At 55.0% G+C, this 18,451-nt stretch overlaps 2 pseudogenes; one reads left to right on the forward strand and one right to left on the reverse strand.

The window, feature by feature from the left end:
• The first annotated feature begins 203 nt into the window (after positions 1–203).
• LOC122448893 lies at positions 204–3,882 on the forward strand (annotated as a pseudogene).
• Positions 3,783–16,985, reverse strand: LOC122448894 (annotated as a pseudogene).
• Positions 16,986–18,451: the final 1,466 nt, after the last annotated feature.

Consider the following 18,451-nt stretch of genomic DNA (forward strand, 5'->3'; position numbering starts at 1 on the left):
GGAATGAGGTTTGGGTGAGGCCGGTCCGAGTGACGGGCTGGGGGCGTGGCCTGTGAGACCCGGACCCGGGCGAGGCGTGAGTGGGTGTGCCCGGCCCTGGGCGACTGACTAGCAGTATACCAGTAACCCAGCGCTCCGAGCTGTGGTCGCACAGGTCCAAGGGTGCGACCGCACCTCTGGGGGCGCAGCGGCGCGGGCGGGCCATGCCTGGGGACTCGCAGTCGCTGTGGGAACTGGTGGAAGAGCACGTTCCGCTCCTGGAGCTGCCCGAAGAGAGGAGGATTCTAGGGGAGACGACAGTGGATCTGAGCCTGGAGCTACGGGCAGAGGTGGGGCGTAGGAAAGTGGGCCCCACGGCAAACCTGTCCCACGACTCGGATGATTTTCTCACCTTCGACGGGTCCCTGTAACTCTCGAGCTCTTGGAGGATCTCACTGTCTGCCCGACCCTCTCCAATTGAACTGCCCTTCGCCTCATTCCCCCAGCTTCGCTGCCTCCCTTCACTTCCCTCCGCAGTGGCCGAGGTGTCCCAGCTCTCCTTTCAGGTAGTGATGTTAGCATCATTGCTCCAAGAGGCTCGATCTGTCCAAGCCTCCGGATCGCGCCCCACTTCTTTCCTCTGCTCCCTTCTGGCACCACAGCCCCTCCTAAGAGATCTTGTGCGCCAGGAACTGCTGCAGCTGCTTCAAGGTCTCCACCGGAAGGCCATCTGTGAGGGCAGGTTGGAGCTCCAAACCTGGGTGTGGGCCCTGTCTCCAGAACTCAGATGGGCTAGCCTGCCAACTGACAAGGGGCCAGGGTCGCCTTTCCTGTGGTTCCCTGGAAGGAGCCCCCGAATCGCCTTTATGTATCTCCTGCAGGGACCAGACCCACGCTTGTGTTCAGCATAGCCCCAAGGGTCCTGCACTTTGCCTTGGAGGAGCCCAGGCGTGATTTGCCAGAACAGATGTTCCAGATGAGAGCTGGTGAACCCAGATACAGTAGTAGGAGAGGAGGGATCTGCCTTGCTGGGCAAAGGACCCCAGCTGGCTGGTAGGTCCCACCTGAGGGCATGGAGGAGTTCCTGGTGTGGGACTGACACTTCTACAGCCACCTGTGGTACAGGTCAGCCCATGAGGGCTCAGAGGCCCAGGAAACACGTTGTCAATCCTGGGAGCTTGGTTCGAGCTGGGTTTTAGAGTACGAGGAACAGGCTTCCAGACAGACAGAAAGAGAAGCACTTTGTAGGAACAGGGAGAACTACGTGCAGATATGAGTGGAAGGAAAGACTTCATCCAGTGGCCGGTTGTCTCTCAGGCTGGGATAGCCAGACTGCGAGGACTGTGTTAGAGAGGGCTAGGGACTGAATGAGATAAACGAGCAGCAGCGTGTTCGTCGGTGAATGGTAGCAATTTGTGTCTCACACATCCTTAGGAAGGGAGTGATGTCCCCATTTTGCAGATGAGGATACTAAAGCTCAAAAAGGATGATTGACTTTCCCAGACTCACACACAATAAAGGGTAGCAGAACCCGTGTGCAATCCCAGGCTCTAGATCTCCTCCATTTAGTACCATCTTGTATTGCCTTTGAGAGAAAACACAAATTTGTCTACGAGAAATGGCTTTTGTGTCCTGAAGCCCTGGGGTGAAGCAGCATGAGAGAGTGAGGTTGACTTCATTTGCCAGCAGCTGTCACCGGGACCTCAGAGTGATCAAGGACCAGCTGAACGTGTCCCACATTCACCAGGCTGCTGGACACCTGTGGTGAGGCCCCCGAGTGTGTGCAGTGAGGGTGGAGACAGGGAGGGTGGGACTGCAGATGGACCCTGATGTACTGGGACTACTGGGAGGAGAAGGGAGGGAACACACCTGGCTGGGAGACCCAGGAGAGTGGGGCTGAGAGGTGGAAAGGGCAGGATGCCGATGAGGATGCTGCCAGGAATCAGTCAAGTACAGATGCTGACACGGGCCTTGGCCTGAGGACTTTTATCCTGGGAGGTGGGGAGACACACAGAAGAGTTTTTAAAGTAGGGGCAGGGCTGTGATGCGGGAGAGAATGGAGGCAGGAGAACCCGCAAGTCTAGTCCTATCGTGTAGAAGAGAGAATGCTCCTCAGGGTGGGCACTGGGAGGCAGGCAAGAAGAGAGGACACACCCTGCCCAGGAAGAGGCTGGCAGGGCTGCCAGGTTGTGCTGTAACAGCATGAGGGCAGCAGAGGGAGAGGTGGACTGGGATAGGAGGTTCCTGGGGTGGCCAGAGGCTGGGACCACATGGAGGGCTCTGCTGAGACCCGGGCCTGCAGCGCTGCTTCCGCTGTTGCCCTGTCCATGTCCCAAGACCCTCCATGAGGAAGAGTGCCGTGCACTAGAGAGGGAGACTCCCATCCTGCAGGTGAGCTACAATCCTGGGCCGACCCACCCCCAGCCCTTCTGCCGAGCGTAGACACCCCTGTGTCTCACCCAGGGCGTGAGATTCACACACACGTGTGTCTGTGCTTGCAGAGGCTGTGTGAACCCTGGGTCCGTTTTTCCTGTGTGCATACTTATGTGTGTGATCCTTAAGTGCATGAACCCATATCCCAGTTGAGTCCCTAAGTCCGAGGTCAGCACTTTCAGATCAATTGCTGGGTCGGCCTAGGTCTTTTGCCACCTTCTCTTCCCCAAGTCTGGGTTCAGGCCTGCCACCCCCTTGCCAAGCTCAGCTTTTCAGGGAGAGGCTGGTGTTCCTCTCAGGAGTGCCCCCAGGTGGTTAGGAGGAAGAGACTGCACAGGCTAGTTCCTGCGCCCCACCGCCCCACCGTGGGGATCCTGGCCTGGGCACCCTGCCCAGTCCTGCCCTGCTCGTTTTAAAGCCAAGCACTGAGCCAGCTCTCCCTGCAGCGCTGCTTGGAGACGAGTCTTCAGGGGCCCCTCAGCCCTCTGAGGCAAGCCTAGAGCCCACCCTGGTAGGTGAGGACCAGGCAGGCCCCAGAGCACCCAGCGCTCCGCTCCCCCCACTTCCCGCCACCCCGTCCCACCTTGCTGTTGTAACACACCCTGGAAGACTGGGTGCTGTGTCTCAGGCAGAACCTCTCCTCCAGAGCTCAAGGAATAGAAGGCAGCCATGCAACAGGAGCCGCAGGCACCCCTGAGGCCTTCCTGTGTCTCCCCCAGCCACAGGTAACCCAGAGCAGACAGAAAGCTGGATGGGAGAGGCTGCGGGGCAGGCCACGGCCCCCTCACAGCTACTCCCTCCCATTCAGGTCACAGCCCTTGGGGTCCTCCAGCCAGGGCACCGGACTCCTGCCTTGCCTCCACGGGGCTGCTGGAGTTTGAGCCAGGCTTCTCCAGTGCTGCCTGCCCACTCGCCCTCTGCAGCACTGCCCCAAACCTCGCGGCCTGGCCCCCATCTGCCGCTGGGGACGGAAGATTCAGTGCCTCCCCGGGAAAAGGCCAGCTTCTACCCTGATACCCAGTGCAGCGCCCCAGGCCCCACCCTGAAGGGCTGCTCAGGAAGGAGGCTTCAGCTTCGGCTGGAACGCGTCCTGTCTGCTCCTGCTCTCTTTCAGCCGCAGGGTCCAGCCCCCTTCTGATCTAGTCTAGGATGAGCCCTCCCCAGGATTCCACTGTTGTCTGCCTGTCTGTCTGTGTGGCCCCCACCCTACCTTCTCACCAGGTCCTCAGTGTCCGGTCCTGACTGTCGCAGTCTCTGGGCCTTTCTCCTCCCAGGCATCCCCCCACAGGCCTGGCAGGAGGAGGTCTTGTCCCAGCCCTGCTTCATATCCCCCTGGAGGACCCAGACAAAGCACAGCAGCAGCTCAGAAACAAGAATAGAAATTTCATTAAAACCTATGAACTTCAAAAGCCTAGTGGAACGCAGACGGCTGGGCGTGGGCAGCGCACCGTCACTGCTACAGAGGATTAGAGGCGGCTCTTCCGGGGCTGTCACTGCACAGAGGGGCACGGAGGACGGACACTGTGGGGCTTGGGGGGAGGAGTTTGGCTCCAGAGACTGGTTGGGGCACGCGGGCAGGGGCACTGTGGCACGTGAACAATGACCATGCTAGCAGTGGTGGCCAAGGAGACAGGGGCCACCCCCGGCCAGGGCATGGTGGGCGCAGGCGGTGACACCTATCCACTGTCTCCCCAGTCTCTGTGTTGGGAGCACAGGGTGGGGTGGGGCACTCCCCCCAGCAGCGTGCTCACATCCGGGAGTCCTGCAGACGGCTGGAGTCATTACTGCCCTCCATGGGAATCTGGGCCTTGTCCCGGTGCAGCTGCTGGAGCTCAAGCCCATCTTCGGGGGAGGGTGGAATGGTGGGGGCGTAGCGCCCTGTTCGGTGCTCCAGGAGGGCAGGACCCTATTCTCTGCTTGGCCTGGTTGAGTTTTTCAAGCGCTGCAGGAGAGGTAGGCATGGGGGAGGGACAGGCAGGCAGAGTGCATCAGAAGGGAGCCCTGGAGCAGCATCCAGCCATCCACCCCCTTCTGATTCACCTGGCTGCCCCTGTCCCCACCCCTCACCTGGAGGAGGGCGTCCCCATCTGTTCTGTGCAAGTGGAACAGGGCGTAGAATGGAGTGCAGATAACAGAGAACAGAGCCATAAGGAAGCCAATGGCCTCAGCCTCGCTTGGATATCTGTATTGGTTGTAGGTGATTGGCTGGTACTGGACCACCAGGAAGATGAGAATAAACTGCAAAGAGTGGGGGTTGGGAGTGAGCATGAGTCCTGCCCAGCCCCACCCAGGCCTTAGGCCTCCTATCAGCACTGCTCCCCTCCCTCTCGTTTCCCAGACTAGAAAGAAGCATTTCAGGGAGGCAGGGGTGACATCAATGTTTGCATAGCGGAAGAAGCTGATGGCACCAGGGGTCCAGGGTATGATGGGCAGGTGGGCACTGTGGAAGGGGAGGGGTCTGGCTTTCAGATAATCCTGAAGCAGGCAAGAAACTCTTCAGCTGCCGGGGCCCTTGAAAGTCAGTTCTACTCAAAGACTTACAGTGACCCCCACTGCCTGCTGAAGTAAGGCCGAATCTGTGGCCTTTAAGGCTTCAATGGCATTTTCCATCTACTAAGCATTTTTTGAACTGTGGTGTTGGAGAAGACTTTTGAGAGTCCCTTGGACTGCAAGGAGATCCAACCAGTCCATCCTAAAGGAGATCAGTCCTGGGTGTTCATTGGAAGGACTGATGCTGAAGCTGAAACTCCTATATTTTGGCCACCTGATGCGAAGAGCTGATTCCTTTGAAAAGACCCTGATACTGGGAAAGATTGAGGACAGGAGAAGGGGACAACAGAGGATGAGATGGTTGGACGGCATCACCGACTCAATGGACATGAGTTTGGGTAAACTCCGGGAGTTAGTGATGGACAGGGAGGCCTGGCGTGCTGCGGTTCATGGGGTCACAAAGAGTCAGACACAACTGAGCGACTGAACTGAACTGAGGCAATTTTTGAATGTTTCCTCCAGACCTGGGAGCTCCTGGGATTGCATCAGCTCTAGGTCTCCAGTGCCTAGCAAGGCGCCTGGCACAATCTCATGTGCTGATCTGAACTGACTTATGCAGGGAGGTGGGAGCAATGGGGGAAAGGAAAGGGAGAAGTCCTGCCAGACTATGGCTGCAGAGACAGCAATGGACAGCCGGGGGAGGCTCTGAAGCCTAGAAGCCATGTCAGGCTGGGAGTACTCTCAGAACCACTTTGGAAAGAGCCGAGGGACAGCAGAGATAAAGCCTAGGGTTGCAGCAACAAAAATACGACAGGAAGCAGAAAGATGGGCAGATGGTTCATGGGCCACTTGGAGGGCCTGGGACAATGTGTGCTGCTTGCCAGGAGGCCTCAGCATACACCTCCCAAGCCTTCAGCCATGTCCTGGAGCTCAGGCCCCTCCAGCCTTTTTAGTGACTAAATTCGAGAAGTCAAGACCTGCATCCGGGGGATGCTGCACTTAGAGCTGAGTTTATAACTCGTTTTCTGAATGGAACTAGGCCTGATCTAACGTGTGGACAAATTCTTTATTTGAGCTGACGGACTTTGTAAAAAAAAAAAAAAAACCTTTTCAGCTCTATGAAGTAAAGGCTCCCAAAGAAAACTAACAGCCCAGAAGCACGCGGTCCACAGAGCCTGGCATCCTCACCCGAAGGTGAATCCAGCCTGGCTTTCCGAACACAGAGAGGATGCTGCGGGCGTTGCCTGAGTTTCCTGCAGACACCGGGCCCGGGCTGCCTGCTGCCTCCTGCCCTGCCTGGGCGGCGCCCTGGGTCTCCCCACAGGGCGGCAGCTTTTTGGGAGCCCTGGAGGATGAGCTCCCCCATGGCAGGTCCTGGGCCAAAGCCACAACCCCCGAGGGCACAGCCCTTGGCTGTGGCATTTGCCCTCCCCCACCTCCCACCTCTTACAAGACACTTCCTCTGCTCCTGTTTCCAAGCTGGGCCAGTGGCCAGAGCTGGTGCCTCTGCCAGGCTTGGGAAGATCCCACACCCCATGCGATGGAGGCCTCAGCCCTCAGGGGTCTTTTTTTTTTTCTCTTCCAGAAACATGAGCCAATGTGGAAATCCGGTGCTGACCTCTCTGTGGCACAGAGGAACTGGCACGACCGGGGGCACGATGCCAGACACTGCCCTGACCATCGGGCTGACCCCTCTGTCACTCAGAGACAGCCCTGCCTCTTCTCTGTGGTGGGACCATTACACTAGCAAATCCCTGCCCCACCCCCACCCCTCACCCCAGCCCCCGCCTTCTCACCCTGATCATAAACAAACAAAATCAGAAGGTTTGTAGTCCACAGACCACTCCTACTCCTAAACTTGTTTCTAGTGCAGCATGGGCCCAGCACACATGCTCCAGATCAGACCAATTGCTTCGCATGAGGGCTCTGACTCTTAGAAGCTATATAACCTCGGGTCAATTACTTAACATTTCAGGGCCTCAGTTTCCTCATCTGTAAAGTGGGGATAATAATGAAACCATGGAGAGCTGTATCATGAGACTTAGTGTATTGTTCCTGGTCATGGTGGGCTTTCCCTCCACCACTTCCACTCCCTGCTGGGGGGTCTGCCCTTCCAGGCGTTGAATACTGGTGGAAACCCAGAACTCCCCTCCCAAGCCAGCCTATTCCAGGGTGGCTCAGGAGGGTGTCCCGGATCCTGCACTGATACCTGACTTGCACAGCCTGCTTCTGGAACACGCATTCACACCACACACCCTGAGCACTCCAAGCACCTCGGCCACGAGGGACTGGAGACACGAGCTCAGTGAAGCTGTCAGAGGCCAACGCCAAGGTCAGCTATGATTCCCGAGGCTCCTCTGTGAGCACGCCAGGTGGAAATACCAGGGAGGGAGGGCCGGCTCTCAGCTGCTGCCAGTCTATTTTCCTCTTCTAAAGCTAGGCACTGTCTTCCATCAAATACAGGGCCCTGTGCTCCCTTCCTAACCCAAGGCCAGGGCTTGGGTGATTCTGAGTCTCCACACCTGTCTGACTCTATACAGCTACGCTCAGACTTCCAGTGACCAGAGCTGTAGGTGCGGAGCCCCCATGGGGAGCTCTGGGCTAATGGCTGGGCTCGTGCTCTTCCTTGGCTGGTTCTCAAGAGAAGGATGCTTTCCATGGGGGCAGCAGAGGAGGGACCAGCGAGGAACTTACAAAGATGATAGTTGGTGAGATGAAGTGCCAGCAGATCTGGAAGAAGCGGGGCGGTGGGGACCCCAGCATCATCTGGATGTCCTCGAAGTAGATCTGGTGCCCTGGAGAGATGGAGGTCAGCAGACCACAGAACAGCTTGAGCAGGCCAGGGGCTGGGACACGGGAGGCCGTGGAAGCTTGGGCACTTACCAGAAATGTACATGATGGACACACAACAGGACACAGGCGACGACGGCTGAGGAGTAGCTGGCCGCATAGTCGTCCATCAGCAGCAGCCAGTACCTGCCTGCCTGCGGGCCAGTGGGCAGCTGAGTTGGGTGTGCCTGAGGCTACGGTCCCCTTCTCTCTGCTGTCTTCCCCCCACCCCACACCCTGGCAACTCCGGCCCAGCCTTTCCCTTGGTTCTTACCTGGCTGGTGAGGGGGATTCGCAGGAGGAAGCCAGCCACAGCCACGGCCAAGGTCACATACATCTTTCTCTCCAGGATCCACTCAGTCCCTACCTCATCCACAATGGCTGTGACCAGCGTCTCTAGGAGGCCAAACTGCAGGATACGGCCATCAGAGCAGGGGCCTACCCTTGGCCCCGCCTCCTCCTGCCCTAAGCCACAGGCCCGGGTCCCGCATGTCGTACCTGAGTGCCCAGCCCCATCAAGATGAGCGTGAAGAAGAACAGCAAGGACCAGAGTGGGGCAACGGGCAGCAGTGTGAGGGCCTCTGGGTATGCCATGAGTGTCAGGCCCGGGCCCTGGTCTGCCACGTGGGACACGTCCTCACCCAGGTGATTGACCATGAAGCCCAGGATGGAGAAGATGACAAAGCCGGCATAGACGCTGGTGGCACAGTTAGTGACGCTGATGATGACACTGTCTCTAATGGGGAGGCAAACACGTGGTCAGGACACGCAGCTTAGTTCCTCCTGCCCAATTTGGGTCAGCAGACTTGAGACAGGGAAACTTCTAGGAACAAAAGTACCCCCAATCTCCTCTCTGGTCTGTTCTGGGCCTCTTTAAGTGGGCGTGAGGCTCTTGAGTCCTTACAGACCCCTAGGGCATCACTATTGTCACCCCATCTCTCTTCTGCCTAAGTGCTCTCTGTTCTGCAGTGACTGGAACCAGACCCGGCACTGCCAGGATCTCAAGGCGGTGAGTGGAAGGGAGGGTGCTGGCAGGCCAGAAGGCCTCACTGGATCTGCTGGGTCTGGGGGAAGCAGGGTCAGGCTGCAGAGAGGGCAGAACAGAGGGCAGCCCCAGCGCTGGCGGAGAGACGCTCAGCGGTAACAGTTGTTGTGGAACTTGTTGTAGGAAGCCATGGTGATGAGATGCCCCACGCGCAGCCCAGTGAGAAGAAGATCTGGGAGGCGGCGTCCCCTCATACCTGCAGGAGGAGCTGCGCTCAGAGGCTGGCGCCTCTCTGCCCCTCCCCGTCCCTCCAGGTCACCTTCCACCCACAGCCCACCTTGGCCTCCAGGATCTTGTCCCACTGTGGGGTCAGGTAATACTTGATGCCCGTGGAGGCTCCTTCCAGGGTCACGCCACGGACGAACAGGATGGTCAGCACCACGTAGCGGAATGTGGCCGTAAAGTACGCCACCTGGGGGTGAGAGGGGCCCCACTGGACTCCTTGGGCTCTTCCCACTCCACCCCCCAACCTGCCCCCTCAACCACCACGGGTCCTCTGGTCCCTCTTTCCCGCCTACATGCTTTCATCATGCCCCCACCCACCCCTCCACACACAAAACCCAGGCACGGGAGGCAGATTTCTGGGTGGGCACAGATCCTGGAGGGAGGGGACTCACTTTCCCTGAAGACCTGACCCCTGGCGTGAGGCAGAGGAAGACGACCACCCAGGAGACAAGCAGGCAGCTGAGGAGGTGCACCTGCACCTCCCCGAAGTTTCCAACGCCATCCGACAGCTTCAGCACGTAGAGCCTAGAAGGGGACACGCTGTCACTGAGGGCCAGCCGCACCGTCCAGCAACACATCCCCAAGGCCCAGGGCCCAGCCTGGCAGCTCCCTCCTTTCTCACGGAGTCCCAGCAGCCGGCTTCTCTGCAATGGGAGCCTTGGCGAGGCCCCAGCCCCAGCCTGCCCAGGCCTCTCTGCCTGTGGCCTCTCCCAGGATCCTCGAGAGTGCCTGCAGGCCACACCCCAGGCCTGGGCTAGCTTCCTCAGCCCCTGAGGTGTGGAGGTCTCCCTGTCCCCGCTCAGACCCTGCCCAGGCCTTTCCTTTAGGAAGGCCCTCTCCTCCAGACGACGCACCCCATCTGGCATCACCTCCTCCAGGAAGCCTTCTGTGACCTTTTCACCCACACCAGTCCTCCAACTCAGATGGAGAGAGGCAGGCAGTGGAGTACTGAGGAAAGACGGAAGCTTCCCAGGCGGCACTCGTGGTAAGGAAGCCGCCTGTCAATGCAGGAGACGTACGAGACATGGCTCTGATCTCTGGGTTGGGAAGATCCCCTAGAGGAGGAAATGGCAACCCATTTCACTGTTCTTGCCTGGAGAATCCCATGGACAGAGGAGCATGCAGGCCTATAGTCCATGGGGTCACAAGAATTGGACATGACTAAAGCGACTTAGCATGCACACTGGAGCACACAAGCCTAGACTTGAACCTGAAGTCCTCTCCTGAGTGTGCATGACTCTCTCTGGAGCCCTATGCCATGCCAGCTGTGTTTCTTCAATCTACTGGACATTGATGTGCCAAGCCCTTGCTAGATGCTAGGCATGTTGACTTAAATCAGGTATTGTGGGCACTGCCAGGAGCATCCTAACCCCATGGGGAGGAACACACTGGAAGTATTCCTAGAAGAGGAGCCGCTTGAGCCAAAGTTTGAAGGATGGGGAGAAAGTGGGTGAAGAGAAATAAAAGCACATGCCTGACTGAGGGCATGGGTCAGGGTCAGGTCATGACCCAGCAGGACAGGGTCAGGAACTGCCTGGGCATGTCAGTAACTCCGGAAGGCTGGAGAAGAAGGAGAGGGGAATAGAGAAGGATGAAGATAGGAAGGAACAAGATCAAGAGAAGTTGTGAAGTCAAGATGGAGAAGTTTGGATTTTATTCTGAGAGCAATGAGAAGCTCCTGGAGGGTTTTTAGAAGAGGTCTCTCAGGGCCTCTCCTTGGCTCACAACCTTGTAGCAGCTCCCATCTCTGGCCATGGAAAAACCAAAGTCCAAACAGCGTCTACAAAGCCCTTCACGATCCACTATCTCCTAACTGCCATCTCTCAGATCTCCTCTCCTCCTGCTCCTTCCCCTCTTACTTACTGCTCCAGCTGCGTTGGGTTCCTTGTTGTTCCTGAAATGTGCCAGGCACACTCCCACCTCAGGGCCTTTACACATGCTCTTCCCTGTCTGGCATACTCTTTCCCCAGACCTCCACACGTCCACATGGATGTGAGATCTGTGCAGGCACACAGGGCCCCGTGCTTAGAAGGGCCTTGTGCTTGGTTTAGCGTCCTGCCATTGCCATCTTGAAATTCTGAACACATCTGAACAAGAGGCATGCCCAACAGCATTTGCTGAATGGGTGAATGAATTCACATCATGGAAAATGGACTGGGAAGTATAAAGGGGAGTATCTGGAGGGGGACTGGCATGGCTGTTGGAGTTGTCCAGGCTAGAACTGATGAGCAAGAGACAAACGATTGAGCCTCAGTCTCCTCATCTTGAAAATGGGCATCCTAACTTCAACCTAGGATGATCTATAGGTAAATTTAGAAAAATACAGGCTCCTTTCTTTCCCCTCTTTCAGTGAAGACTTCTCAGTATAGCTCATAGGCTGTCCTATAATCTTAGCTCTTTTTACTTTTTTTCCAACTCAGTTCTCAAACCTCATGAAAGCATGTTTACACCGTGTGATGGGTGGTCAGCCTGCTCCCTCACGGGACAGTGTTGCCAGGTCCGGGTTTGTCTGCTCAGCTCACCCCACTGTCAGACTCCCAAGCACCTTAGCAGGCCTCTTCTGCCGCACATCTTCCCCTAGGCTGCCCTTCACATTGTGACCTGCAGAGGGCGCCGACCAACACATCCCTCTTCTGCCAAACTCCTGCCTCTGGGTTGGTTCGCTCAACAGGCATCAGGGTGAGAAACTCTCCAGGTGATCAGTCCATGGGGGAACCAAAGATAAAGGGATGAATAAGATCCACGCCCTCCTCCCAGGAGTGGCTCCTGGACCCTTGCGGCTGTGCTTTCCAATCTTTTTCCCTCTGGGACATGCAGAAGAAAATAGTTTGGGCCCATGGGGCAAATAGACAAGGTCACTCAAAGCTGAAGGCTGGAGATTCTGGGCTGCCCAAGCCCGACCGCACTGGTACACTACTTAGGTAGGGCACATCGTAAAGTTATGAAGTTATGATGCCCAGTTTCAAGTTGTGTTGGGAGGCTCTGCCTTCCAGAATAGCCACCGGTTCTTACTGCTACAGCTGAGAGGTGATTTACTTTAAGCACCAGCATTCAAAGGAAAGAACCCATTCCTTGCTCAAAAGACTCTCTCAAACCTTTGTCTAGTTACATATGTTAAACTGGTAGTGCTTTGTATTATTTTCTTATGGCAAGAGTTCAGCATACAATACAAGGGTTTAGAGAGTTTGGACGGCTAATCTTCTGAACTCTAACTTTCTTTTTATGGCACCATATTTAGTGTTTGGTTTTGGTTTTGGACCATATGCTTTTGAGACCAAACAACTAACTGAAAAACTTTCAGAACCCACATATTTACAAGTTGGCTTTCACATAACATCTCTGGACTTATTCTGTATTATTTTTTAATGTCCCCAACCAGATGGTAAACGCCTTGAGAATAGGACACTCTCATCTATTGCACTGCATCTCCAGCAGTGGCTATCACTGTGCTTACTGAGTACCCGCCCTTGTTCTTAGTGATTTCTGCTACATCTTGATCATAACAAGAATGATGTTGTAACCACTCCCACTTAATGGATGAACAGTTGAGGCGTAAAGAGGTTGGGTGACCTCACAAGGCCAAGCTGCTATGCAGCACAGCCAGGATCTGAGTGAGGTCTGTGTGGCTCTAGAGCTGGCAGGAAGACACTGAGAGCGGGGTGCTGGGATCCAAGTCCCATCGGGCGTCAGGTGTCTGCTGGGGAGATGAGGGCTGGTCCTGAGCTTTGGGCCCGCCTGGCAGGCATCAGATCAGCTCTCAGAGGACTCTAAGTCATGCTGTAAACACGTGGTGAGGGCAGGGAAGGCTGGAGGCCAAGGGTAGGCAAAAGGCAGACGTGGGCTCAGAAATCTGCCCTGGCAACTCTTCTCCCTTTAGAGGAGTCAATCTTTCTCTTGATTTGCTTTGTTCACTTGTACAATGGGAACATTTTATAAAACCGGCACGCACTATCTAATAGGGTTGCTGTGGGGCTCAGATGAGATTGTGCATTTTTCCAAAGGGTCGCTGGAGCCTGTGGACCCAGAAAGCCTGCGGAGTATCATCGGCCTAATTCACATTAGGCACCAGGCTAGCAGGGCATGCGTATCCTGACACATGTATATCCTGACAGCACAGCGGCCTAGTTCCGTAACAGCTGGGAATCAGTCTCTGAATCTGAAAATGGGGCTGATATCATATACTATGCCTAACACATAGTTCCCTGGTGGCTCAGGGGTAAAGAATCCACCTGCCAATGCAGAAGACTTGGCTTTGATCTCTGGGTTGGGAGGACCCCCTGGAGAAAGAAATGACAACCCACCCTAGGATTCTTGCCTAGAGAATCCCATGGACAGACGAGCCTGGAGAGCTACAGCCCATGGGGTTGCCAAAGAGCTGGACATGACTGAGCACCTAAACAACAATAAGCACAGAGTAGGTGCCCAGAAATGGGGGTGCTGGCTCACCTCATCTTGCTGAAGCCAGCTTGGGCAGCCCTCTCAAAGGTCACTTCCCTAGGCTCTCCAGGAGGGGGCAGCAGGGAGCCATCCTGAAGGGAAGGAGTCCTGTCTGGGACTGCCTGTTCCTTAGGGAGGCCTGGCCCCAGCCCCAGACAAAGAGTGGAGTTCAGCAGGCCATCCTGTGGACCTCCTGACCCATGGCTAGTTTTCTGGGAGGGAAATTCCCCTCTAATTGCACTGGATAAAATCTCCTGAGCTTTGCCAAGCAATACTCCCACCCTGGAAGACAGCCCCTGGGCTGATCATTTCTGGAGCATCTCCAGGCTTTGGGCTTCTGCAACCTTCCAGAAGGTTCTCCCTAGTCCAGATCAAGTTGCCCAGTCCACACCATGTGTTCTGCCCCAAATGTAGCAGAATACCTCAGTGGGCGGAGTCTCTTACTCCCTGCTCTGTCCCTACTCTGAGTACAGTTCTCGGGACCTACCTGGTGTTCAGGAAATGACCCGTCCAATGACTGACCGGCTGAATCTGCCCAGAGGTAATTTTGCCCAAACCTCACTGGGAGGCAACGGCTCAATGGTCTCCACCAAGAGTCTTGAGGATGGTGAGCACATCTTAACCGTCTTTAAACATCTATAGCACAGCACACGGCCTTCCCAATTGGCTCAGTGGTAAAGAATCTGCCTGCCAGTACAGGAGATGCAGGAAACACTGGTTCAATCCCTGGGTCAGGGAGATCCCCTGGAGTAGGAAATGGCAACCTGTGCCAGTATTCTTGCCTGGAAAATTCCATGGGCAGAGGCACCTGGCAGGCTACATACAGTCCACGGGGTTGCCAAGAGTCAGACACGACTGAGCACATATGCAGCAGCAGCAGCCCAGGGACACTGGGCCCTGAGGCTCTGAGTGCTGGCCCTTGGCTTAGAGGACGTGGACCTGCTAGGACTTCGAGTGTCACTGCGATCTCAGCCGCTCAGCCCTGACTCTCCATCACAGCATGCAGAAGGCTCGAACCCTCTGACCGGCAGGGCAAGCCCTGTGCCTTTTCAAGTCCTGGCCTCCTCTGTCCCAATAGTCTGTCCTACCTGCTCCCACACCCAGCTCCAGTCTGCCACCTCCTGGCTGCAGCTCATCTGCCCATGTCTCCCAATCCTTCTCTACTTCCTTTCTCCCTCCTCTGGGAAGTCTTGGCTTTGTTTATGATTTGGTTTTGGACCGTGTCATGCTTGGCATATGGGATCTTAGTTCCCTGAGGAGGGATTGAACCTGTGCCCCCTGCAGTGGAGGCACTGGAAGCTCGGAGGCTTAGACACTGGACCTTGAGGGAAGTCCAAGGGAAGCCTCCTCAATCACCTGCTCTTGCCCTCACCACATCCCTGCATATACCTGCACTGAGGCCCCTGCCCCACAGAGCTTTAACTACCCAGCTCCCTTCTAGACTGTGACCTCCTCGTGGCATGGACTCAGGGCCGTTCATACCCCATGAGCACACAGGGCCCATCAGAGTGGACGCCATCAATGTTTGTGGAATGAAAGAACGAGGTCTGCCCACCAGCCCACAAAGCCCTCTTCCCATGAGCTCCCCAACAGGACGTGGGGAATTTCCTCCAGGAGGTCCTGCTGTGCCCTCACACCCACCCAGCTGAGATAAGATGTTCCAAACACCCCCAGCAACAACCTCCCTTCAGGCCAGCCCCGGGACTCCGTTCTCTGTCAGCGCAGAGCTCAGGGGGGCCAGGCTGCCCTTCCCAAACACAGCTTGATGACGACAGCTCTGGGCTCAGGACACTCCCACAGCTCTCCTTTGCTTCTGCAGGGCTAGGCCTACGCTTCCCTCTTATAAGCCCGCCAAGAAGTCACGTGCTCCCTGTGGGCCACCACGGGGCTGGTGAGTTCCCCACACACCTGTTACCCTCGTCACAACGGCTTTCCCTCAGGCTCATCTGGAGCTAAGGGCCTCTGCTGGAGTTCTTCTGCTTAGGAAGCCACCCCTCTTTGCCCCGACCCTCCTCGTCTGACCTGCCTGACTGCTGGAGCCTCAATGCTGCTGTGTAAAGACGCGCACAAACTCACAGAGCCTGTGCGACAGCCTCTCCCGAAGTGGGCTGTGAGCTCCTTACATTTCTTCCCACACCCCTGCCCTGCTCCATTCCTGGCACCCTCCCTAGACTGCAGACCACTGCCCTTCGGCGAAGGAGGGCTGAAGACAGGCTCCCAGGGTAACCCCCAGAAGCCCAGGTCCCATGGGGGCCTCACCTCCAGTACTCCTTGCTGGGGCTTGCCCTCTGGAGGCTCAGGCTGAGTGCCTGAGAGACATTGCCGAGCTGGGCAGGGGGCTGCAGACTCTCAGTGAGGTTGGGGTCATCCAGCGCGCTCACGCGGTCGGGCGGGTTTCAAGGGCTACTGCAGTAGGAGGCGATGCAGACGAACACGCTGTAGTGCATTCCCATGTATGTGGACACCACCATCCTGCCGTAGTGCACACCTGGGGGAGGGGAGGGGCAGGAGCAGCCTCACTCACCTAGCTGAAGAAGGAAAGCTCATTCTGAAGGGTCTAAGGGGCAGGCTTTCGTGGAGGGCCACAGAAGGGGCAGGTCAAAGCCTTGGCAAGAGCGAACTGGGGGCTGAGTGGGAAAGCGGGCGAAGGGCTTTTGTGTATGCACATGGTCGGAGGAGAGGGTGGAGGCCAAGTAAACAGTGGATCCCAGCATGTATCCCTGGCCTTGGCCATTGATGTGGACCTGGGGTCAACACCCGGGTTCCATAGGGGTTGGCAGTCTTTATACAAATGGGGGAGTCAGCACGTCCCCCAGAGGCCCGTGTGTGTGTGTACCCCATCTGGGCCTCACCTTTGAACATGGGGCTGATCCTCCAGACCCCCAGGCAGCTCTGACTTGCAAACTGGCCGAAGGAGAGTTCCACCAAGAAGAGGGGGATCCCGCAGAATATTAGCATGATGAAGTAGGGGATCAGGAAGGCTCCTGGTGGGCAGGGAGAGGGCTGGGTCAGGGCCGGCTTTGGGGGAGCCCACCCTCTTCCTGCCCAGAACTCGACAGCAGAACCTTTGCAATCGGCTGCGCTTCCAGGAGGGTGTGCCATGCCCTGGACTGGAGCCTCAGTCTGAGGCACACTGCTCACAGCCTGTTTGTGAACTTGACACGGGTTCCCAGGCTATGCTCTGAGCTGAACCCAGGTCCTACAGCTGCCATGTTCGGGTGGGAATTGATGACTTAGCCAAGCAATTTCACATACATGAGCTGATGGGGTCCTCAAATATCCCCCGACTCATTTTAGGGGCGGCTGTTGAAATGCAGGGGGTATAAAACTGAGACTTGGGAGGTTGGGTTGCTTTCCTCTCTACCTTTTCTCCCCTCGAGGGGTCAGGCTGCCAAGGTCAGGGGGTAAATCAAAGAATTGAAGCTGCTTCTTTGAATTTGCAATTCAACATGTAATTTCACCACAGGACTTGGTAAAAAGAGGAATTAAACCCCTGTCTTTAGATTTACAGTCTAATGTTTCACTCAGCCATTTTACCTATGTTCATCAACCGCTGATTATTTTCAACTAATCACAACGACATTGATACCCTGTATTTACTATTTGGGGCCTGAGCAGGCATAGTAGGAACAGCCCTAAGACGACTGATTCGTGCTGAACTGGGTCAACCTGGAACCCTGCTCGGAGATGATCAAATTTATAACGTAATTGTAACTGCACATGCGTTTGTAATAATTTTCTTCATAGTAATGCCAATTATAATTGGAGGATTTGGCAATTGACTAGTTCCCCTGATAATTGGTGCCCCTGATATAGCATTCCCTCGAATAAATAATATAAGTTTCTGAATCCTCCCTCCTTCTTTTTTATTACTTCTAGCATCATCTATTGTTGAAGCCGGAGCAGGAACAGGCTGAACCCTGTATTCCCCTCTAGCTGGCAATCTAGCCCATACAGGAGCTTCAGTGGACCTATTTTTTCCCTACACCTGGCAGGTGTCTTCTCAATTCTAGGGGCCATTAATTTCATTACAACAATTATTAATATAAAACTCGCTGCAATGTCACAATACCAAACCCCTCTGTTCGTGTGATCTGTACTAATCACTGCCGTGTGGCTACTTCTCTCACTCTCTGTCCTAGCAGCCAGGATTACAATACTATTAACAGACCAAAATTTATATACAACTTTCTTTGACCCAGCAGGAGGCGGGGACCCTATTCTATATCAACACTTATTCTGATTCTTCAGATACCCTGAAGTATATATTCTTATTCTACCTGGGTTGGGTATAATCTCTCACATCGTAACCTATTATTCAGGAAAAAAAGAGCCATTTGGATATGTGGGAATGGTCTGAGCTATAATATCAATTGGATTCCTTGGAAATATCGTATGAGCTCACCACATATTTACAGTCGGAATAGACGTTGACACGCGAGCCTACTTTACATCAGCCACTATAATTATTGCCATCCCAACTGGAGTAAAAGTCTTTAGTTGATTAGCAATACTTCACGGGGGTAACATTAAATGATCACCTGCTATAATATGAGCTCTAGGCTTCATTTTCCTTTTTACAGTTGGGAGGTTTAACCGGAATTGTTCTAGCCAACTCTTCTCTCGATATTGTTCTCCACGACACATACTATGTAGTTGCACATTTCCACTATGTTTTATCAATGGGGGCTGTATTTGCTATAATAGGGGGATTTATTCACTGATTTCCACTATTCTCAGGATATACCCTCAACACAACATGAGCCAAAATCCATTTCGTAATTATATTTGTAGGTGTAAACATAACCTTCTTCCCACAACACTTCCTAGGGTTGTCCGGTATACCACGACGCTATTCTGATTACCCAGATGCATATACAATGTGAAATACCATTTCATCTATAAGCTCATTTATCTCTTTAGCAGCAGTTATACTAATAATCTTTATTATCTGAGAAGCATTTGCATCTAAGCGAGAAGTCCTGACTGTAGACCTGACAACAACAAACTTAG

The sequence above is a fragment of the Cervus canadensis genome, chromosome 10 (assembly GCF_019320065.1).
Source record: "Cervus canadensis isolate Bull #8, Minnesota chromosome 10, ASM1932006v1, whole genome shotgun sequence".
In the NCBI taxonomy this organism is placed as follows: Eukaryota; Metazoa; Chordata; class Mammalia; order Artiodactyla; family Cervidae; genus Cervus; species Cervus canadensis.